Source organism: Suncus etruscus, chromosome 4 (assembly GCF_024139225.1).
Source record: "Suncus etruscus isolate mSunEtr1 chromosome 4, mSunEtr1.pri.cur, whole genome shotgun sequence".
In the NCBI taxonomy this organism is placed as follows: Eukaryota; Metazoa; Chordata; class Mammalia; order Eulipotyphla; family Soricidae; genus Suncus; species Suncus etruscus.
The window spans coordinates 137,811,308-137,834,334 of record NC_064851.1 but is presented as its reverse complement, the minus strand read 5'-3'; the positions used below and the strand labels follow the sequence as shown (position 1 = coordinate 137,834,334).

General features: G+C 48.5%; 2 protein-coding genes and 1 pseudogene across 3 annotated transcripts in view; 1 reads left to right on the top strand and 2 right to left on the bottom strand.

The window, feature by feature from the left end:
- Positions 1–23,027, top strand: part of GTF2E2 (general transcription factor IIE subunit 2) — a 188,033-nt gene that overhangs the window by 59,601 nt on the left and 105,405 nt on the right. The window lies entirely within an intron of this gene.
- LOC126007637 (uncharacterized) lies at positions 312–385 on the bottom strand (annotated as a pseudogene).
- Positions 5,855–23,027, bottom strand: part of RBPMS (RNA binding protein, mRNA processing factor) — a 191,057-nt gene continuing 173,884 nt past the window's right edge. For both annotated transcript variants that reach the window (XR_007494884.1, XR_007494885.1), the window contains 3 exons: positions 15,821–15,890; positions 10,436–10,539; positions 5,855–5,955 (listed from right to left, as the gene is read on the bottom strand). The gene's annotated coding sequence lies outside the window, so the exon portion shown is untranslated. The remainder of the gene's footprint in view (positions 5,956–10,435; positions 10,540–15,820; positions 15,891–23,027) is intronic.

Genomic DNA, 23,027 nt, shown 5'->3' with positions numbered 1-23,027 from the left:
GAAATTGCCCCTGGCTTGGGGGGACCATATGGGACACCGGGGGATCAAACCTTGGTCCTTCCTTGGCTAGTGCTTGCAAGGCAGGCGCCTTACTTCTAGCGCCACCTCATCGGCCCATTTTGCATTTTTTGTTTTTGTTTTTTTTTTTTTTTTGGTTTTAGGGTCACACCTGGTGGTGCTCAGGAGTTCCTCCTGGCAGGCACAGGGGACCATATGGGATACTGGGATTTGAATCATCGTCTGTCCTGGATCAGCTCTGTGCAAGGCAAAGGCCCTACCACTGCACTATTGCTCCAGCCCCTTAAGTAACCTTTTGCATGTCATCCTTGTGCAGGGGCCATGCTAATCGTTCCAATTTTAGTATATGTGCTGCCGAAGCGAGCACCCCTTAAGTAACCTTTTATTAAGTGTGTGTAGTTTGTTGGAGACAGGTATGGTGAAGCTTCAGGGAGCACTTAGCAACCATTTCTCAAATTAGACTGTGGGACACTTGCTTCTCTCCTTTTTATAGAAGCTGACACTATTGACCTAATTTTGGTCATGGTTGAAAGAACAATTTCTTCATTTTTTTTTTTTTTTTTTTTGGCTATGCCCAGTGGTGCGCAGGGACCACTCTTGGCTCTGGGCTCAGAAATTGCTCTTGAAAGAGTCAGGGTACCATATGGGATGCCAGAGATCGAACCTGGGTATGTCCCAGGTTGGCAGCTTGCAAGTCAGACACTCTGTCACTGTGTTGTATCACTCCGGTCCCATGATTTTTTCTTCATAAACCAATTTCCATTAGGTGTGACTTGTAATTTCTGAAATATGGCAAGGGCAGTTTGTACTAATTAGCTCCCTGTCTAGGAGGACCCTGGGACAACCAGTGACTTTAGCCACTCTGAACTTTGCAGGACTTAGCCATCAAAGGATGTTAAATGCAAGATTTAACTTTTAAGGGTTAGAGCAACAGTACAGTGGGTAGGGCATTTGCGTTGCACATAAATAACCTCAGTTCAACCCTCAGAACACCCACAGCCCACCAGAAGTGATCCCTGGGTGTAGACCCAGGAATAACCCGAGCACTCCTGGGTGTGACCCCAAACCAAAAACAAAAAGCTTATCTTTTCAAATATTTTCAGTTGAAGGCTAGAGGGAGTTTGCCTTGCATACTGTCAACCTGGGTTCAATCCCAGGCACCCCATATGGTCCCCTGAGCCTTCCAGGAGTAACCCCCGAGCATTCCCATTGTGGGCCAAAAACAAAAAGCACTTTTTTTTTCAGTTGAGAGGGCTGGAATAGTACAGCAGGTATTATTTTCCTTTCACACAGCCATTTTGATTCTCAGCATCCCATAGTCTCCCAAGCCTGCCAAGAGTGCAATCTGGACTCAACACCCTTGAGCACTGCCAGGTATAGCCCATAAACAAAAATTTTCAGTTGAAAATGAAAGGATATTAGAGAAATGAATGAAGTATAGCCTGAATTATGTGGTGCAAGTCCCAGGAATAGCTAAAGAGGATTCTCTTGTGTTTGACTGTCATTCTGAGATCTCTTGCTAAGTCCCTCACAACCAGACTTAAATTCTAGTTGTAGGAAAGCAGTGCTCCTTTGTTCTGGGAAATAACCATTTCTTGCCTTTTTTTTTTTCTTTTGAAGGCAGGATGTTTTTTTCTTAAAAAACATAATGGGGTTGGAGCGAAAGCACAGCAGTAAGGCGTTTGCCTTGCACGTGGTCAACACAGGACAGACTCTGGTTCTAATCCCGGCACCCTATATGGTCCCCCAAGCCTGCCAAGGAAAAAAAAAAAACAAAAACATGTCTGTTAAACATCCAATTTAGAGTTAATTGGCATGGGTAAAGTATTGGTAGAATTTCAAGCATTGGGCAAGGATGGTTTCAGGCTGTTTTGACCAGCACATTCTCCCCTTTTTTGGGGGGAGAGAGGGCCACACCCTGTGGCGCTCAGGCTCTATGCTCAGACGACCACATGGGATGCTGGAAATCGAGCCCGGGTCTGTCCCAGGCTGGCACATGCAAGGCAAATGTCCTGCCATTGTGCTCTGGCCCACATTCTCCTTTTTTGCAGGGACTGCCACTGGAAAGTAGAGCCATATGGTGTGCATTCTGGAAGCAGTGGCAATTTGCCTGCAGCCGGCACCTGTCGCTGGAGACTGGTGGATGGTCCTTGATGAAGTTTCCAGTTTGTTTCTCCTAGGGACACAAGGCCAATTGGCTAGGATAACCCACTCAGGATGTTCTGTAGCAGTGGCATATAGAACTTGTACTGTGGTAGTGTAGGCATCTTCCTACACTTGGGAATCCAGTTGGGAAACTGGATTGTTTTTCAGTATCAATCATTAGAATTGTCATGGAGGCATTTGGAAGACCAGTATTTCAGGTAACGTTTCAGGCAGAGATACTCTACCTTCTAAGAATGTTATAAAGTTGATGACATAGGAGGGCATGACAGTGAGGACTGAGTGAAAAAGAACCTTCATAATCTACTTGTCTCCGCTCTAGCTGGATGGCTTTCCCAGCACACTTCACCCAAAGCACTCAGAAATGACCATCTGTGAACCAACCAGGACAGCAGGGCAGGGTGTCTTGGGTGCAGCAAACTCAAGATTCAGTTCCCTGCACCCTTATGGTCTCCTAGAATGATCCCTGAGTGAGGTGTTGGCTCTGAGCAGAATTGGAGGGAAGTCAACTTAGTTCTTGCATGTCTCTGACACAGGCACTCAGAATTCTTCAGACTGGATCCATAACTCCATTGGTTGAGTACATGGGAAGCATATGGGAGGCTGGTGTGCCATCTTTGGTCCCATATTTGCCTGAGCATTGCTAGGAAACAAAACATAAGACCATAAAGCCCAAGTGCATCAATTCTTGTGCTGCTTGAGGGTTCAGGGCTATCAATCATGCCTTCTCAACATTGCCAGAAACTGGAACAGTAAAGCAGGTAGAGAACATTTGCCTTATATGTAGCCAATTCATCCCATATGGTCCCCTGAGCACCACCAGGAGTAATTCCTGAGTATACAGCCAGGAGTAACCCCTAAGCATTGCTGAGTGTGGACATAATACAGACACCCCCAACCACCCTAATCTTTTCAGGAGCACCAGGACTCGGAACTCCAAAGAGGAAGGCAGCCAAGTACGTACATACACAGGCACTGGATCCAGTGAGTTTAAAGCCAGGAAATAACTGTATGGAATGCCTTGGTGTATTTTTTGTGGGGGAGGGGAGAAACTTTAGTCATATCCAGTACTCAAGAATCTGACTGTCTCTGCTCAGGATGGTGCTCAGGATCAGCCCAGCAGGAATTGGTTGCATACAAGGCAAGACTCTACCCCATATTCTATGATCTGGAATTACTCCTTTGGTTTTGTGGCCACACTTGGTACTTGGTAGGTAGCTTCTAGCTGTGCTCAGGGTGGTAAGTGCTGGGAATAGAACCTGGGCCTCCTGCACTTGAAGCCAGTATTTCCAAAGTGCCCAGCAGCAGAAGGCACACTCGGAGAAAGGCCATTTCCCAGAAGCCATTGAGGCTGGGAGGTTCAATTTGTTCTCAGTAGGAGCATGGACTGGTCGTCTGTGCCTCCCCTCTATCACTCAAAAACACACAGAAATGACAATAGCCAGGTGCAGCTAAACACAACTTTTTGAAATGTAAAGATCCACCTAGGCTCAATTAACATTAAATACTTCAGCTTGCTAAGCGTGTTGGCCCTCCTCTCTCCAGGAGGATTGAGTCTAGTAGTCAATAATGAAACTCGAACTAAGCGGAAAGGCTGCACTCTCTTGTCAGCTTTATTTATTTATTTATTTATTTATTTATTTATTTATTTATTTATTTATTTATTGGCTTTTTGGGCCACACTCGGTGACGCTCAGGGGTTACTCCTGGCTATGCATTCAGAAATCGCTCCTGGCTTGGGGGACCACATGGGATACCAGGGGGTCAAACCGCGGTCTGGCCTAGGCTAGTGCAAGCAAGGTAGAGCCTTCCTGCTCCGGTCCCAACTCTGTCAGCTTTAAGTCCATAAGGCTGGAAATTCCCAGCTTTTCTCCCTTATACTGTCCGATTCCTTAATTCTCTTGGCAAGTGTTGTCTTTACAGCCAGGGACAGGTGACCTTATGCAGGACGACCTGAGCTGGAAGGTCCCAGATCTGATCTGTGAAGTCCTCTAATGTCCCAGCTCAGACCCTGTTGAGCCCAGCAAGGCTTTGCAGTGATATTCCCCTCCAGAGGATGTTAAAAGTTTATCATGGCCATGGTCATAAATCAGCAACCATTATCACTTAAGACTTCGCAGACAGACTTGTTTAATAAAGCTTTGTCACTCAGGCCTTCTTAGTGATGGCTGAAAGGTGCAGAAGAGAGGCAGCATGGAAGGGCATTGTGGGGCTCTGTCTCCCTCTTGTCTCTGCCCTTTGCTCATAGACCATCCCTGAGGACAGGAAAGTACGCTGGACCTGGCAACATAGGGTGTACTTGTACTGGCCTGTTCCTGCACAAAGGAATCTACCAAGCCATGGTATGAGAGCTGAAAGAGCATTTTATTTTTTAAAATGACATTAGAAAAAAGTACTTTTAAACAGTTTATAAAAGCATAAGAGACTGGCAGTTGTTTTCTTTAGAGACAGGAGTACAGATGTCCCGCTGAGTGCGGGGAACGCTGGGACAGGAGTGGGGCCTCACAGCTGGCTCATGCCTGACCATAAGGCTTTTTCTCCTTAGTTCTGCCTAGGTCAGAGCCTCTGACCCAAAGGCACTCCTGTCATTTCCTGCTGTCCTTTAAAGCTTTTTGACATCTTTATTTCTAATGGAAAATAATCCTAACACCTGAAACCAACTAATCATTAAAAAAAAACTCTCAGCACACAGTGAGTAGATAAGTAAAATTGGGCTCAGGCTCAGCTCTATCTACAAATATAAATCCTCAAGTCAGTATGTTTCTCATACACACGCACTGGAAACAGGTCAGCTTCTAACACAAAGTGGACTTTCTAGCTCTGAAGACAAGTCTTGCAGCAGCAAACTGAGGCCAACTGAGAGCATGGCTCTCAAAGCCTGCCCACCTTCCCTGGTTGGGGATGGCACCATAGTGCACACAGGGTTTAGAGGTGCTGGCACGGTGCTGCTGAGACTGAGGAGTGTGAGGCTAGCTCTGCTCAACTGAGGCTGGCTGCTCACTATGGAGAGAACTGCATGGGGCAGCCAGACTGGCTGGGTTGGCTGCGATCAAGCAAACTGGGAGTGTCTAGGGCTCCCATGACAGTTTGCTGAGAGGAAGACAAGAAAATGACAAAATCCAGCACTTGTCAGACTTCATGAGTCAACCCTTCTGGGGTACACTTGGAGCAAAAAATTGGTGCCAACATAAAGGCTTCTTGGCCCAGCAATGTGCAGGCCCCTGGGGTGTTGATTGTCTTGCAGGGATTCCTACCAGACCACAATGGGACTGCAGGAGGTTCTAACAACTAACACAGGACTAGTCACCCTGGACTCAACCAGGCAAGCAGGACCTAGACATTCACAATGATTAGGGAAATTTTGATAGGATGTTTAAAAAAAAAATGCCTCAAACATGCAGCTTAATTTTTAGAGGGGGGAAATGGGTATTTTTAATTATAGGCATTCAAACATCATATACAAAAATCAGTGCTCCAACCCAGTACAGCATCATCCTATCATACTCCTAATATCTAGTAGAAAAATAGTCACACTCGATAGTACCATTGGCAGCTTTTCTGTTCCGGTTTGAAAATATCTCCAAACTACAGAAATGTAGGTTGTATCATGCATTCACAAATAATAAACTATTTCTTAAAATTATACAGTGTAAAAGCAAAAAGAGCAAAACATTTTTATTATATATATATGTTTTCTTCGGGAAAAAACAGATGTGTGATAGAGGCTGTGGCAAGGTCTTGAAGGAATCAAAACGGGGCAAGTTTTTTTCAAGCCTGAAACAGAAAATGTCATCGATTAGGTGTGTGCCTAGGGACACAGAATGTACTTTGCCTAAGCAAGTCAGTAAAGGGGTATCCATGTTCTCTCTTTAGAGCCACAAGGCAAAGGTTTAATTGACATTTGTCTTTTTAAGACATCCTCCCTCTGCAGCTGGTAAAATATAGCTGGTTTTCTTCAAAAGGGACTGGGACAGTCACTAAGTCACACAAAGTCCAGCATTCTCAAACTTCAATTATTCTTTCAGTTTTCTCCAACTCCTTTGTTTTTGTTTGTTTTTTTGGGTCATACCCGGCAGTGCTCAGGGGTTACTCCTGGTTCTATGCTCAGAAATCGCTCCTGGCAGGCTCAGGGATGCCAGGATTCGAACCACTGTCTGTCCTCCTGCATGCAAAGCAAACACCCTATCTCCATGCTATCTCTCCGAACCCCAAGTCCTTTGTTTTCTTACAAACGTCTTCACAGAATTAAGACATGATGTACTAGAATTTTATATAAGGAAACATGGGGTGTGAGGGCAGGAGAAGCTATAAAGAAAATAGCAGCATATAAGTTCCTGAGATACTTATTGTGATCGTTTTGGGGCCACACCCAGTGGTGCTCAAGGCTTATTCCTAGCTCTAAGCTTAAGTATCATTTCTGGCAGGCTCGGGGGACTGTATAGGGTGCCAGAGATCAATCCTGGGTCAGCCTTGTGCAGGACAAACACCCTACCTGCTATACTATCTCTGTCCCCTAGACTCATTTTGAAAATATATTTAGCAGTGCTCCTGAAACAAACATATTTAGTTGAAAAGGCATCATCTCCACGTGGGCAGCTTTCCTTGTCAGTGTTCCTAACCAGACTCTAGTACTTGTCTCATATTCACTCTCACCCTCTGCATCTCCAGTGCCTCCTCAAGACCCTTATCTGACACTTTTGGTCTGCTGGATCAGGTCATGAGTCACATTTAGCAACAAGTGCCAGTGCTTAGTGTTATTTCCTTTTGTTAGGCCATAAACAGATGCTTTATCTGAATCTTAAGTTTTAAGCCTCATTTCCTTGAGCTTATCCCTTCAGCATGGAGGCCTTTCTCCTGGCCGTCTTGGCAGCTTGTTTGACTTTCACAAGGAATAATTTAGGAAACATATTGGACAGAAATTCAGACATGTGGAGCCAAGGCAGGAGAAGAAGGGAACAAAGGTCAAGAACATGGCTCCAGGGAGACAAGATAGATAGCACAGCGGTAGGGTAGGGTAGGGCGTTTGCCTTGCACAGGGCCGACCCAAGACAGATGGTGGTTCAAGTCATGGCATCCCATATGGTACCCTGAGCCTGCCAGGGGATATTTCTGAGCATAGTCCCAGAAGTAACCCGAGTGTCACCAGGTGTGACCCAACTCCCCACCCCCCATCTCTGGAAAATGCCCTGGTCTTAAGAGACAAGGGAACCAAAGCTGGGTCTCACATTGGTCCCACTGGGTCATCTCCAGCGGCCCCAACTGGACACTGCCCATTGTTACTGGGTCCCTGAGCAGGCATAGAGATGCCCAGGTCTGACATATCACCTGTGGTCAGAATGGCTGATCTTTTGAGGTGAAAAAGAATGTGCGTGAAATGCAAAGAGAGGCACAGACTCTGCTGTTTTCTGAGCTTTTCTATCTCTGCTGTGGAAATGTGATTCTCACATGGGAAAAGAATGTGTCCACACTGCCATAGATGTTCCCAGACCAAATAGAAGGTCAAAATGTGGCTATTTCAGTCCCTGTAAACAAGGAAGGGGTTTTAGCTCAGAACGGAGTTCAAGCCTTGGAATGTATTAACAAGGACCTTTTAAACAGAACATGGAGACATCCGGGAACAGAAAGCACCCTGGGGGGTGGGAGCGGGTCCGGCTGGGGGACAGATTCTCTTAAGTCTTTCCTGAGACATGTTAAGGGGTAAACAAACCAGAATGGAAAGCAGAGGTATGAAACATCTGTGGGGAAGAGAGGGTGTCACTGGGAGCCTAGGGGAAGCCTCAGAAAATGGTCTCCTGCTACCCAAAGGAATATTAGAAATGAAGAGGAATTTCATTCCTATTGTCCAGGAGCAAGAGAGATCCCTGAACCTGAGTCTTTGGGTCAGCTGTGAAGCGCCCAGGGTCAACATGCAACAGCCATTCTCAGGCTCAGTGCCAGCTCCTGGCCCTGGATAAATCTCCTTCAGGTCAGAGAAAAGCCTCTAAACATGCTCCTGTAGTATTACACAGGATTCTGGAACTGCCAAGTCAAATCTGGGACAAATGCTAAAGTTACCCCAAGTAACTGACCCTTCTAGAGTTTGGGGGCTGTAGACTTTTGACCTCCCTCCCTGCTTCCCACTTCCTGATTGAGCTCATGTACAACTATTTTATTTATTTGATTTTGGGCCACATGTGGCAGCACTCAGGGGACCATATGGGGTGCCCAGAATTGAATCTGGGCCTGCTGCATACACAGCAAGCACCCTACCGACTGCAGTCTTGTTCAGCCCCTCAGCTGACTAAAACAAAAAAAAAAAGAAACAAGTAATACCCTAAGACAAAGAAATGAGGGCCAGGAGGAAGCTTGCTACTACAAAGAGTGGAGGAGTGTAGTCAGGGCAGAGAAGGTCCATTACGACAATGATAGTTGGAAATGATTGCTCTGGACAAGTCTGGGTGCTGAGGAGATAAAGTAATATGCATGGTATCACTTCAGGAACCATACTGGAAACCAGTGCTTAAAGGGAAAAAAGGGAGTGAGGAAGATAGAAGAAAAATGTCTGCTATAGAGGCAGGCAGGCAGGCAAGAGGGGAATCAAGGGGGAAGGTCAAGAGCAAACTAAAGACATTGAAACATGAAACAAGCAGTGGTGAAGAGGGTGTTGGATACTGAACCAAACTGAAATTCAACCATGAACAACTTTCTAACTATCTCATGGTGATTTGAAATGAATCTTTAAAAAAAAAAAAAAAAGGAAGTAAACTGTATGGGGTCAATGGAATCAGTTTTTTTTTTTTCTTTTTTCTTTTTTTTTTTTTTTTTGTGGTTTTTGGGTCACACCCGGCAGTGCTCAGGGGTTACTCCTGGCTTCATGCTCAGAAATTGCTCCTGGCAGGCACGGGGGACCATATGGGACTCCGGGATTCAAATTGATGACCTTCTGCATGAAAGGCAAACGCCTTACCTCCATGCTATCTCTCCGGCCCCAATGGAATCAGTTTTTACATTTCCCCAGGAGGAGGAAAAAAATAGTCTTTTAAAAAGGTCCTGTGTGTGAGGAACTCCATCCTGATTTGGTCACACCCGATTCTCTTTATGGGGCTCTCTCCTCTAGCATTTCCTAAATAAAAACTTTTAATTCAAATTAAATAGATATAACGAGGGTTATGATCATTACTAGCATGCTATGAACAACTGATAAGGGTCAGAGAGATAGGACAGGAGATAAGGAACTTGCCTTGCATGCACCAGACCAGGGTTCAAACCCTAGCAGTGTATATGGGGCCCTGGGCACCCATATACAGGTATGCCCCCCCCCAAAAAAAAGAATAAGCATCCTGGAGGGCAGGGGCTGAAAGGGGTGGTGTGCATGTGTGAGCCTTGGTTCAATCCTGGGCCTACATGGTCCACCAGCTATGCTGGATGTGACCCTGACAGAAAGAATCAAGACCATTGCAGTAAGAGTAATGGGGCCTTCCCTGGGGGTGACCTGCCTGCCAGGCACCCTGGGTGGTTTCTAGGGTCTTAAAGAAGAGCCTAGGCTCAATGACCAAGAAGGGCCAACACTGTACTCCCTCACCTCCAGGGGCCTGGAAGAGTCAGAGTGCACAGAAAATTGGTCTGTCCAGCAAGAATGTGCTGTTCTTCCTATATTCTCTGAACAGCTCCATAGTGCCTTCTCAGCCTGCCCAGGTGGCCCACATCCTTCTAGGAAGCAAATGAACTGAGATGTGACAATGGGGCTCGATCAAAAAGAACAGACAAGTCCAAATTTCCCCCTCTGGAGAAGCCCCTGCAGCCTGGTGGAATTCAGGGCAAGCTCCATCACACTAACCCGCCTGAAGGGCATCACCCTATTTCTGAAGCAGCTTCTAAGAATACTCCAGGTCACAAAGGGTCATCTGATACCCCACAGGATTGGATTAGGAAGTCAGGAGGGAGAGCTGGGCAGCAGCTGAGATTTCCACGAGATCCTCATAACTGAAAAAGGTTTAAAGGCTTAAAAAATGTGTCTCTGTGGACGATTTTGGTCTGCAATGAAGCTGCCTCATCCGTGAAGGCTGAGGGGAGTTTCCATTTTCAAACCTCTAACCTGCTGTTCCTCAGGAGCCCAGAACACAGTAGCTTCAGAATCACCTGGACAGCGGCTGGTCCCCCCAACCCTTGAGGATCAGAGGTGCCTTGGGATGCTAGTCTGCTGTTTCTAGCTGCACGGGTCCTGTCCTGCCCTGCCCTGTCCAGAGTCCCCTGCAGACGTTGGCCAGCCACTCACCGGCACGCTCCAGTTCTGCAGAACAGGTCGAGAGCAGTAGGCGCCGCTGAAGATCGCATTAATACCCACAAGACAGAGTGCAGCCACCATCACACACCTGGAACCTGGGACAGAGAGAGGACGCCCCATTAACAATACTCTGCACCTCCTGCTAGGGAGAAGGGCCATGAGCAAGCCAAAGACAGGGAGAGCAGGCCATGACGGCTGCTGCTGCTGACCTTCAAACCTTCAAGAAGCACTCAGCTACACAGGATGGAAAGTGCAGAAGATGCAATGTGGGGTTGGGGGTGGGAGTGCAGGCAGACAAGCGGATTGGACATCCGCCACCAGAGTTACATGTCTGTCTAAGTTTGAGGCCTCCTGAGAACAGAGCTGGACCCAAGGACATCTGAGTGCCCCTAAGAAGTGCCCTCACCTAACCCATTTCAAAGGCTGCCAGTGGCTCAGTCCCTGGGCCAGAGCAATTCTCCACAGTGCCTCCTCTCAGAGCTCTGCTGCTCTAAGGAAGGGTTTCATGGTCAGCTCCAGGCCCATGTGCTCTTCAGGGGGGCAGCTTGGTAACAGAGGAGGAGGAGGGTCCCTATCAGCACCCAGGTGTCCTGGACACAATAGATGCTGGCTCTTCTGGGGGGTGACTGGGTCTACTGTGCAGCTGAGGTGCCCACACCAAACCAGCTGGATCATTTACTCCCAGTGCAACACCTGAGTGAGAAACAGCCTGACTCCTGCGTGTTAGTTCTCAGCCTGGCTCTGGTCTGCTAAAATGATGACTACATGTGCTTATAATTTCTAGGCCAGAGCCAAGAATTTCATATTTCCTTATATCCTCCTACCTTCACCTTAATCCCTAACTCACTTTTCCCTGTTTGGGGAAAATTCTCCTCCCAAATAGGTTTTTTTTTTTTTTTGGTTTTTGGGCCACACCCGTTTGACGCTCAGGGGTTACTCCTGGCTATGTGCTCAGAAATCGCCCCTGGCTTGGGGGGACCATATGGGATGCCGGGGGATCGAACCGCGGTCCTTCCTTGGCTAGCGCTTGCAAGGCAGACACCTTACCTCCAGCGCCACCTACCCGGCCCCGAAAATAGGTTTAAAGCTGTTTGGATACTGAAGAATGTAGCTCACTGCCTCTGAAGAGGAACCAGAAAACTGTTCCTCTTTCCTGGTCTTACAGGCAATAAATGTAACAGTACAACCCAGGATTCATCACCATACATCATGACCACTCTGATGATTGTCAGGTATAATCCCAAGATAATATACATTGTCCTGCAGGAACCTGACTTTGGCGCATCCTGAGAAAAGCCCTGGCATGCTGGCCAGCAGTAGCTCAACAGACTGAACAAATGCCTTGTACACAGAAGGCCAGGGCTCACTTCCTAAGTGGGAAGTAGCACCTGTCCAAAGCTGGGCCTTCCTTCCCCAAGTGTGTCTACAAGGCTCCCTTGTAGGATGTAGATCTGGGGCCGGAAAGATAGCATGGAGGTAAGGCATTTGCCTTGCATGCAGAAGGATGGTGGTTCGAATCCCGGCGTCCCATGTGGTCCCCCGAACCTGCCAGGTGTGATTTCTGAGCATAGAGCCAGGAGTGACCTCTGAGTGCTGCCAAGTGTGACCCAAAAACCAAACCAAACCAAACCAAACCAAACAAATCTGGAGTCTGAGATACACAACACTGGCTGTGCATGTTACTCTCATCTCCAGCACCAGGCAAGCTCAGAGAAGGGACCAAGAGCTTAAGATATCTAGTCTGGTCAATGACTTCCCTTTTGTTTTGTTTGTTTTTGGGTCACACCTGGCAGCACTCAGGGGTTACTCCTGGCTCTATGCTAAGAAATCACTCCTGGCAGTTTCAGGGGACCATATGGGATGCTGGGGTTTGAACCACTGTCCTTCTGCATGCAAGGCAAACACTCTACCTCCATGCTATATCTCTGGCCGACTTTTCCTTTTGTAAATAGGAAGTAGAAGTGTGTTATGTGCTATGCTGTAAACAATCCCTCCTAAAGGCCCTGGGGAAAGTAGGGGATTTGGAGGATGGAATCTGCTTGTGCCAATTTGTCCACAGTGAAAGCTAGTCTGTGTGTGGGCACTATGGGTCAGAGTCTGGATGGCATTGTGTCATCACTGCTTTCACTGTCTGTGTTGGCACCATCATAGTGAGGTCAAAGCCTGCTCTGTTGGCTGAGGAAGACTATGTAGGACCGCCTTCCAGAGGTCCTTTCGAGGGACCCACTTTGCTCAGATCTTCCTGTCCATCAGTGCCATGTTTGCAGTTCTAATGCATGTGTTTCCAAGAGATCACCGAAGATGATGTGGCCTGGTCTCAGCTCTCCAGTACTTGATCTCCAGCACTTGGTCCTCAGACAGCTGAGCTCAGCATATGGCCAAGAGACTAAGGAAAAAGATCCTTCTGACCAAACCATGAGTTGCCTCATGAAGAATCCCCGCCAGTCTATTTGAAGACACAGGGAATCAATCCTTCTTGAGGCTCCAGGCCAGCCTCATTCTTTTTTAAAGTTAGGTGGTTTTCCTTATCTTCACCTTTTCTATGCTGATGACAGAAGATCTTGGGCCATACCTGGTTTGCCTATGTCACCAGTTCCCTCTCCTCACCGTGCTCAATGTCATCCTATATTTCAATCCATGAATACTCTTTCTGGAGCATCCAAGTCTCCTGTGTCTCATCCCAGGATACCTCCAGGATATGGGGAGAGAAACTAGGGAAAGAGAGAGGGAGGCAGCAGGGAGGGTGCCCAGCATGGCGGTGCTGAGCCAGTGAAGGGGTGACAGGGCGGCCTCCCCACAACAAAACAATGAGGACTTTTCTGAATGAGAAAGTGGCTGAAGGCACATTTACAAATTGGGTATAGGTTTGTGGGTATGGAGCCTGCACCTAGAAAACCCAATGCTGAACTGAGCTAGAGTAGTAATACGGCAGGTCTGTGGCCAACTCAGGTTCAATGACACTCCATATGGTCCTGAGATCCCTGAACAAAGAACCAGAAGTAAGTCCTGAGTACAGCTGCGCATGGTCCTGAAACACCCCTCCAGTTAAATAGCATTAAATACCCCCAAAATAGCATTTGGGGGTTGTGATGGAGGGAAATCTAAGGTACTCCATGAAACAGGACTCCTTTAAGATCACTCAGGGAAAAGCTCCCTGGTCTCACTTTGAGATTGAGAAATACAATATCCTCCTAGCCTGAGTCTCTTACGACTCCCACTATTCACTGTATTTCAAAGTTCTCTGGGAAATAAATTTGTTCTGAACAGCCGTGCTACAAGTTACTGAAATGCATGTGGTAAAGAACAGAAAGGCTGGGCTGGACAGATAACATGGAGGTAAGGCATTTGCCTTGCATGCAGGACGGTGGCTCGAATCCCGGCATCCCATATGGTCCCCTGAGCCTGCCAGGAGTGATTTCTGAGAGTAGAGCCAGGAGTAACCCCTGAGCACTGCCGGGTGTGACCCAAAAGCAAACAAACAAACAAAAGAATAGAAAGGCTCTTCTGCTGTCTTCCTACAGAAAATCATCACTACAAGAGTCAGTTTAGTCTGCTGGTTGCCTCCTGGCCTAGTTACTCCAAGCGCAGATGGACTCACTCAGCCATGAGGCAGGAACTGAGGTGAAGGCAACATGATCCCCCATGAGCCTTCAGGTCATGGGTCAACTTGCCTGTGAAAAGTGAGGCCAGAAAAATCCCGGTCACTAAGGGCACAGACCCCACTTGGCGGCCCCGGGCACTGTTCTCTGCTCATTTCCTGGTGCTGGGTCAGTTTCAAAGAGGGGTGTTGGTGATGTCACAAAGGCGCCAGGTAGAAAGAACACTTGCATTCTTTGGAAGTATTCTTAGAACACAAGCCGCCCAAGCTGAGTGACTTGGTGAACACTAGTTATAGAATATGACATCAAAATTGTACCAATATCTCTCTGGTTTCCCCCTTCAGCCTTATTTGTCTCCTGTTCTCTGAAGGAGTGAGGCCCCTCACAAGGCGATGAGAGAACCATGGCATTAAAAACAGTAACTTCGGGGGCCGGGCGGTGGCGCTCGAGGTAAGGTGCCTGCCTTACCTGCGCTAGCCTAGGAGACGGACCGCGGTTCGATCCCCCGGCATCCCATATGGTCCCCCAAGCCAGGAACGACTTCTGAGCGCATAACCAGGAGTAACCCCTGAGCGTCACCGGGTGTGGCCCAAAAACCAAAAAAAAAAAAAAAAAAAAAAAACAGTAACTTCAGGGTGAAAACCTCCAACTCCAAATTCACATGCCGAGTGAGTTCAACATAACAGTGAAATTGTTCATAGAAACTGTCAAGATACTCAAAGGCATCTGGAATTCTATATAAATTTTATAAATTCTACATGTAGGGGGTAGGAGAGAGAGTACAGCTGGTGAGGTGTTTGCTTTACATGCAGCCAACAAGGGTTTAAGTCCCTCCAGGAGTAATACCTGAGAGCACAGCAAGGAGTCATCTCTGATCATGGCCGGGTGTGGCCAAAAATCAGAGCCAAACGAAAGAGAAATTCTACATAGATAGGAAACATTCATTAGATAGTTGATGGAAAGTCAAACTAAGTCAGACTAAGATAAAATGACACCAGGATGTCAATTCAGTTTACTATTTCCTTGACAATTAAAAAATGATGGGAAGTGGTAGTGAAGAGACAGAACAGCAGGTAGGGCAGTTGCCTTGCAAGTGGCCACTGGGTTCCATCTTTAGCACCCCATATGGACTCCTGATCCCCACCAGGAATTAGTCTGCCCTCCTTTATTTTGTTTTTGTTTTCGGGTCACACCCAGCAGTGCTCAGGGGTTACTCCTGGCTCCATGCTCAGAAATCACTCCTGGCAGGCTCGGGGGACCATATGGGATGCCGGATTTGAACCACCGTCCATCTGCGCGTAAGGCAAACGCCTTACCGCTGTGCTATCTCTCCGGGCCCCTGCCCTCCTTTTCAAGCACAGCACAGAACCAGGAGTAAGTCCATAGCACCCCTGGGTGTGTGTGACCTAAAACCAAAACCAAAATAAATAAAAAAACAGCATGCAGAGTGTTGCAGACCCAAGCGTTTTGCAATCTGTAAGACTGTATGCCCGGAAACCAATGCTGACAGTCAAAGATAGTGGCAGGGAACCCCATATAAGGGGTAGGCATGGGAAGAGGATGAGTTGCTTCACTGGGGGAATCTTAGTCCTTGCTCTGAGTCTGACTGTCCAGCTGTCCTCAGCAGGGAGGCCGGGGTTCAGACCAGTACTCCTCGCTTTCCCCTCAGAGGCAGTGCTGAGTCCTTCACAAGGACCACCAGGGAAGAGGTTTACTGAGCAGGAGCTGCTGCCACCCACCCTCTGCCTGCAAACGGAGGTTGAACCCAGTTACTTACATAGAGTTCAGCAGAACTGACGGGATTTCCAGCCCTGAGAAGTAGCCTCTGAGGGAGGGAACCAGCGCATCTGCAAAGACATTGGGAGAAGGATGTAAACCCCATCTCCTGGGACCATCTTCCCGTAGCATTCTGCCTTGCCAAGGCCACATGTGACCATCATGACATAGCAGCCCCCCCCCCCCCATCTTTCCAAGCTCCCCACCAATCCAAGGTCCCATCCGGCTGGTTCATTCGGCAACACCAGGCTGGGGTCCCTGCCCTAGCTACGCACTCCCTTTGATCATTAAGGGGCTGTTCTGACCCCACTGTACTCGTGGGGGCCCATCTCAAAGAATCCTCTTCTCTTCCTCTAGGAAAGGGGTCTTGACAGATCACTGAGTCACCCAAAAGGACTGAATCAAGTTTGTCCATAGGGCAGAATGTTCCAGGTCTTGTGCTGAGGAAAATGGGAATAAACAAAAGGGCAGGTGGGCTGTCAATGACCTCCGATCAGGACAACACGTAGCTTTCTGGCTCTCCTCCAATACTGGGGATGGGGGTGGGGAGGAGAAAGGGTTCACGAGAATTTCACCTTTCACCAGCCATCCCAACCCCCCCAAGGTTTCCAGAGATGAATGTGATGCTGGGCTAAAGCTCATCTTCTGTTTAAAGCAGGTTTAGATTCTCAAATGGGGGTGACGTCTCTTTCCTCAGCTGGCCTGATTGTTCAGACCATGTATCTTGATGTTGGGCACCTGGAATATAGTCATGTACACTGCAACCTGACCTTCCTGCTCTGGAAACTCTTGGCCAACTGGGATTAAGAGTATGGCAGTGGGGTATCCCACAGAGAGTGAGTTGAGGGGGGTGATCCTGGATGGCCTATACAGGATGAGAGCAAGGCTGTACTCAGGTCACCATAAGGGACTTGACTCAGGGAGGAATGGTCATTTTCTTTTTTTTTTTCTTTTTTGGTTTTTCGGGCCACACCCGTTTGATGCTCAGGAATTGCCCCTGGCTTGGGGGGGGGGGCTTATGGGATCACAATCTTTCCTTGGCTAGCGCTAGATACCTTACCTCTAGCACCACCTCGCCGGCCCTGGAATGGGTCATTTTCAATAACCACAGCAATTACAATGAGGGGCTGAAATGACCCCTCAGTGTTCAAAAACCAAAACGGGGCTGGAGTAACAGTAGAGTGGTGATGGGATTTGTCATGCATGTGGCTGACCCAGGATGGATTATGGTACCACATATGATCCCCTGAGCACCTTTGGGTGTGTCCCTAAACCCCCCCCCCCCAGCATTACCTTGGGAATTGTAGAGTGCAACTCAGACTTTGCCCAGGTGAAGTCAGGTGTAACCCTGGCATCACACCTACATGCACACATGTGCACACACACGTATCACTAAAAAATTAGAGTGAAAGTAGGGCAAGGAGAGAGGGAGACACAGAAACGACTTGTACCTACCCATGGCTCCTGGGTCCAAGAGGGATCCACTTGCTCACTGAGCAAAAAGCAGACCAGGGCAGCCTTCCTGAGACAGGGTGAGGGTTGGGGGGCCTGGGACCCTAACACGTGGTGCAATGAGTGCAGTGCTGTACTGGTACAGCCTGGGTGGGCTGGCGCTGGGCCCACCATGGGGCTTCACAGCAGGAGGCAGGAAGGGTGTTGGGTGCAGGAGCGGATAGTGCGGCCTGTCTGATGTAGGGGTGTGTGGGGGCAGGGGCAGCAGTGGCTCTGTGGCCAGGCTCAGCCTCAGTCTCTGAACTCTTGGCCCTTGCCTGCCTGGCCCCACCCAGCACCCCAGGGTGACCCAGTGCTCAGCACTGGTCAACCACATAAACTCAGGGAGGGTGTGGTGATATGGGACAGAAGCAAGTCCCCAAATGCATCTGTGTGTCCTGCTTTGATACCACTGTGCCCACCCCAGCAATGACACCCCAGGGTGGCTTCCTCTACCAGTCTTCAGCAGCAACTGCACTCTCACCTCCAGCAGAGGGCAGTGCTGACTTTCTCAATGGCCCCTTGGCTGCTCCAGACCAAGAGGTGAGTGCAGACCGTTGGTCACGCACTGGCTACTGCCTCCAGACAGTTCCCTGTCTATTTGGGCTACTCATTCTGCTCTGGTTTGGGGACCCAAGACACTGCACTACTCCTGCCCAAGACGTTGCTCTGTCTCCTTACACAGCTCGGCCGGAAATGCTACTCTGAGCTTCAGCACCTGGAGATGGTCCCAGCTGCAGAAAGGAGCTTGCACTTTTCTCTCTTACCTTTCCCACATTTTCTCCACACTCTGGCACATCTCTTTTTCCCGTACTTCTCACATACTTGCACAACCTGACAGAATCCTGAACTTCAGGAGCTTCTAGAGTTCTTCAGAGCCTCCACCTTACCACCTCAAGACTCATGTATCTTCTGTGCCTTACATGGTGAACAAGGAGAAACAGGGAACAACGGGCACTTCACTGCAACCCCACAGGTGAGGTACTGCTACCTCAGCTCACACCCTGGGGCCAAGGCCAGCTGGAACTACCTATCCCCTCACAGGGGCTCAAAACCCTTCTCACAAGTGGGGGAGGGGGTTCTCTATGCATAGTCCTGAAGTCCCCAACACACAAGCCCAGTCTGATGTCAGTGATGGATAGACTCGGAGGAGGGGCACCAAGATACCCAAGGAGAACAAACTCAGAATAAAAACAAAACGGAATGCTAGAGAAAGCAGAAAAGTCGCCATACAAAAATTTCCATCGTCTTCCATTTATAGATGAGGAAACGAGGGCCAAGAGGATTAAAATACATACAGAAATCATGTTCCCAAAAGTGCTGCCAAGGACAGACAGACCTTGACTGGCTTCCAGCATGGAGCCCCTGCCTGACCCTCAGCCCCACAGTGGCGTCGTGAGCATGGGCCGAGCACCAGCCTGTCCTGGGATCTCACTTGTTCAGCCTGGCCGGTACAAGGTCAGAAGCACTTGTGAGAAACCTCTTTTGCTCATGGTTATCTGTTAGAAACAAATAGTCTCTTGGTTTTCTTTGGGAAACAGAAAAATCCAGAAGAGTATATTTTAAAAGAGAATGACCCCATAGCCCCTGCCATCACATGGACCGTGTCAAAAAATGCAGAAACCCTAAAGGTGGGACCCACACGTTTGCTCCTACCAGCTCCAAAAGCTGAGGGTGATTCATATAGTTTCAGAGTGTGGCTGGAAGGTGGCTGCTGCTCCAGAGATGCCACCTACTTAACAATGTGAAAAACACAGGCTCACATCTTGGCTATCTCTTATCATGTAGGGATGCAAAGGCTGATTCATTGTGGAATGAGGAAAATGGACGGACAGGATAGATCTCTGGGTTTCACAAGTTTAACTGACCACACCATCTTACTCATTATGTAAGCGTTATTAGCAGGGTGGGTGTTGAGACATATTGGTCTTGAAGGTCTTTCAGGAGTGACATTTGGTGAATCCAAGAGGCTTAGGCATGCCAATGTGACATCCAAGCCCTCAGCAAAACTAAAGCTGTAATATCACCAGACCTGTTGCACCCTGAGAAACTGCTGCATACCTTCTCTAGGAAATATATTTTTGAGGGGCCACACCCGTCTGTCTTTAGTCACTTCTTGCAGTGCTCAGGGGACAAGATGCAGTGTTAAGGGGTCAAACCATTTTTTGCCTGCATGCTTGATAAGTACCATACCCCTGTACTATGTCTGGCATCCAAGCTCTCGTGGGAACGGTTTATGACATCAGAGATATTCATTCTCAGGGGGGAGTCTACCACTACCACCAACCCCAAGCTGGCACCCCCTGACAGCCAATTTGGCCAACTACCTCGCTTCTTCCACTAGAATTACCTCAGCCACACTAACTCTGGGTCTAGCTGCTGGCTCTGAGCAGTAAGGTCATATAAAACATGTCAAGTCTGACAGCAAACTTTTGAAGTTGTCTGATTTGAAGTTAGTTTCCTGTGCTGTAAACTCCAAACTCTGGTCCAAATGAGTTGGAGATGATGCCCATCAACACAGAAGACAATGCTCCATATGGGAAGCCTCTAGATGCTCTTGTAAATAGCGGCCTTTGGCACATTTGATGTAGCATTGGCCAAATGAGCACCTCTCAGCAAGATCCCTGTACCATGAGAGACTCCTACCCCAGCTCTCAGGGGCCTTCTACTCCAGCATCTAATGGTTCCTGTCTAGGGCAATCAACCAAGTAGACAAAGCATGTATGTAATACACACATACCCTCCAGCCGGGAATGAGAGGATCCAACCAGTGTTCCAGCCCATGGCAGGTTTCACCAGACTGGTTGGTGGCTCAAAGCTGAGGTAAAAACCCAGAACTGCAGATCTAGATTCTTCTAGCTGAGGCCTGTGAATCTACCTGCTAAGTCCCAGAGAGGTAAGGCTCTACAAAACAAGCTTTTGGTGACATGGTTCTGGCTGGGCTCAGAAACTTGCCCCATCTGGCCAAAATGCAAGCTGGGTTTCTGACTTTTGAGAAGGCATGTGGTACCCCTGACAATGCTAGAAGTTCTTGCAGGATGCCACTGGACGAGGGCGCCCAGGCATGTAATGCCCATGTCAGAGCCAGTCCACCAAGCCTGTCAGTTATCCATATTTGATTTTGTCAGCTGTTAATTTTTAACAACATTTGCCATCAAGGGCCATTAGAAGCTCCCAGGAGCCAGGCTCAGTGAAGTGAACAGCATTTTGTGGTGGGGGCAGATGAGGCTTGAAGTTGTGGTGCCCCACTTTCCCTTCCTGTCACCATGTCCTGGCCTCCCACATCGAGGGCACCAATGCTGAATAAAACATGTGGAGTTGATTTTCCCTTTTTCCTCCTGTCACAATAGGTTTTCTTCAAGAAGTTCACTTTCTTGTCATTAAGACTGTGTTTAATTCCAAAGTTTCTCAAGCTTTGCTTTTGTTTGCGGAGAGCTATCAGGACTCATATGTCAGAGGATCACTATTTTGAATCTGCCAGCCATGCTCGGCTTCTCTCATTTTAAAGGATTTGCCATCTGATTTGGGGCCACAGCTCAAGACCTATCCTGAGCCTCTGGCATCCTGAGCTCTCCTCTTCTTGACAAACAGGCCCCCGTTTCCCCTGGAAGGGCCTCTGGTGCTCCCTAAGCTTTCTAGAAAGCACAGGCTCAGAAGCCAAGGGTCTTGCCTGCACCATCTAATCTGTACAAGAGCAGACAGAATGGACAGGCATTTATATGAGGACAGTGCAAAGCCAAGCTTTCACCCTTACCCTGAGTCACTCCAAGAAGTGGATGGTGTTCAATCACCCAGTGAGCTGGTGGAAACTTGCCTAAAATTCTAGGGGAAGCAGAGTGGGTACAAAGTGCCGTTGAAATCGTGGGTTCCATCTCTGAACCCTGAGCTCCCAAACTGTGTTAGGTTCAGAGCACCCTGGTCAGATGCCCCTTTGTGGTCATAATTCTCAGGAACAGTCCTCCAAGGGGGTGAATTGCAAAAGAACAAAGGAAGAGTGCCAAGGAGGGGCCCTGCCAATGCAGTGTCAAGAGTATCTCCCTTCCTTGTAAGTTCCAAACCCAATGCAGCAGAGATCAGGTCAGGCCGTGACAGCAGGAACAAGAGCAGGTAGAACATTGGCTTGACCACTTTAGCCACAAGTCTAAAAAAATTGTCCTCCAAGTCCCAAAACATGGCTTCACATGCCTGTGAACAAGAAGGGCAGAAGCCCCGTCAATGACTAAGGAAAGGAGGACCTGGAAAGTCTAGGAAGGCGAGCGGACCTGTGGGCCTTTCGCCTCTCCAGTTTCTCTGCTGAGAGGAAGACGACGAGACAGCTGGAGAGTTCAGGGACAGGCCTGAGTGAAGCAACGTACAGACCTCGAGATCTCTTGGGAAATGCAACTCTTTTCCACTTGGTGTCCACTTCCTGTTGGGAGAGGCTCGCTTCTGGCAGGCATGTGTGGGCCTGGCTGCGAGGGAGACTTCCTTTGGGGGTCAAGGTCCTTGGGCTGACATGAGCTGCAGACCTCACTCGAGTAGCCAAGAAGGTAGTGGTGCTTGGGGAGGCTGGCAGCCTTCTGGGATGCCTCATGGTGCTCACCTGGCCTCAGTGACCCCTAGTTTCCCTGTGACGGCTTGATGGCTTGGCAGTCCCCCTGGGGTTACTGGCAGGACATCCAGGCCATGGTGGGACAACATGTCAAAACAGGCTCAGGCATGGCTAGTCCCAAGTTTCACCTTCTCCTGGGTGAAAAGCCAAATGCCTGTTAGGAGAAGGTTGATAGTACAGTAGGTTGTATGTGGCTTACATATTGCCTTGCATGTGGCTGACTAGGGTTCAATCCATGGCACACTATATGATGCCATGAGTACCACAGGTATGTCTCCCCCAATAAACAAGGAAATCAAATACTGCTAAGGCAGGTATTCACCTAAGCCACTCTGTGCTAGGTCTTCTTGATGTGTTCGGCTGGAAAGATTCTGAGTCCTAAAAGCTGAAGCCCAGTGGAGAAAGAACATTGCTCAGTGGCTGTATGCAGCCATGCTGCTCCACAAAACACACTGCACCCTGATCTACTGCCTGCACCGGGGATCACAGCACAGCAAGGAAAGGAAAGGGGTTCGGTGATGCTGACAAGGGAGAGATATGTGTTCAGGTACAAACCCAGCTCACCTGGCCCCATGGATTCCCCAGAGTTCTGCTCTTGGTAGGAATAAGGCCAGTGCACTTTGTCCAGCCTTTATTTTCCAGCTGCGGACAATAGAAAGTTATGTTTAGCAAGGTTCTGCCAGTCTTTATGGAGAACGGAGTGACCAGCGAGGCAGGACAAGTGGCCGAATGGATACTCGATGAAACTCCCACCTCGGCCAGAGTCAGAGCAGGAGAGACTTGCCTGGGGTCTCTGCCTAATATGACTGTGTCTCGATTCCGAAGCTCAAGGACATTTTGTTCAGTGAGATAGGTCTGAAATGCTGTTCTCAAGAGCTACATCCTGGCAGCAGCCACCCACACACCATTTCTCGTCCTCTGTCTGCATGCTCCCTCCTTCCTGTCAGCCTCTGAACCTTCCCATAGTCCATTCAGAGTTTATTTTGGGTTTAATGTTGAAAACATTTTCAGAGGGTCATATGGGACCTCCTCAGAGGCCGGTGTGACTGTAGGAAGCCTTCCAGTTTTAGGGCTTTTGGGTGATATGTAGGACTGTGGCTCTAGCATAAGCTGCCAGAGCAGGCCT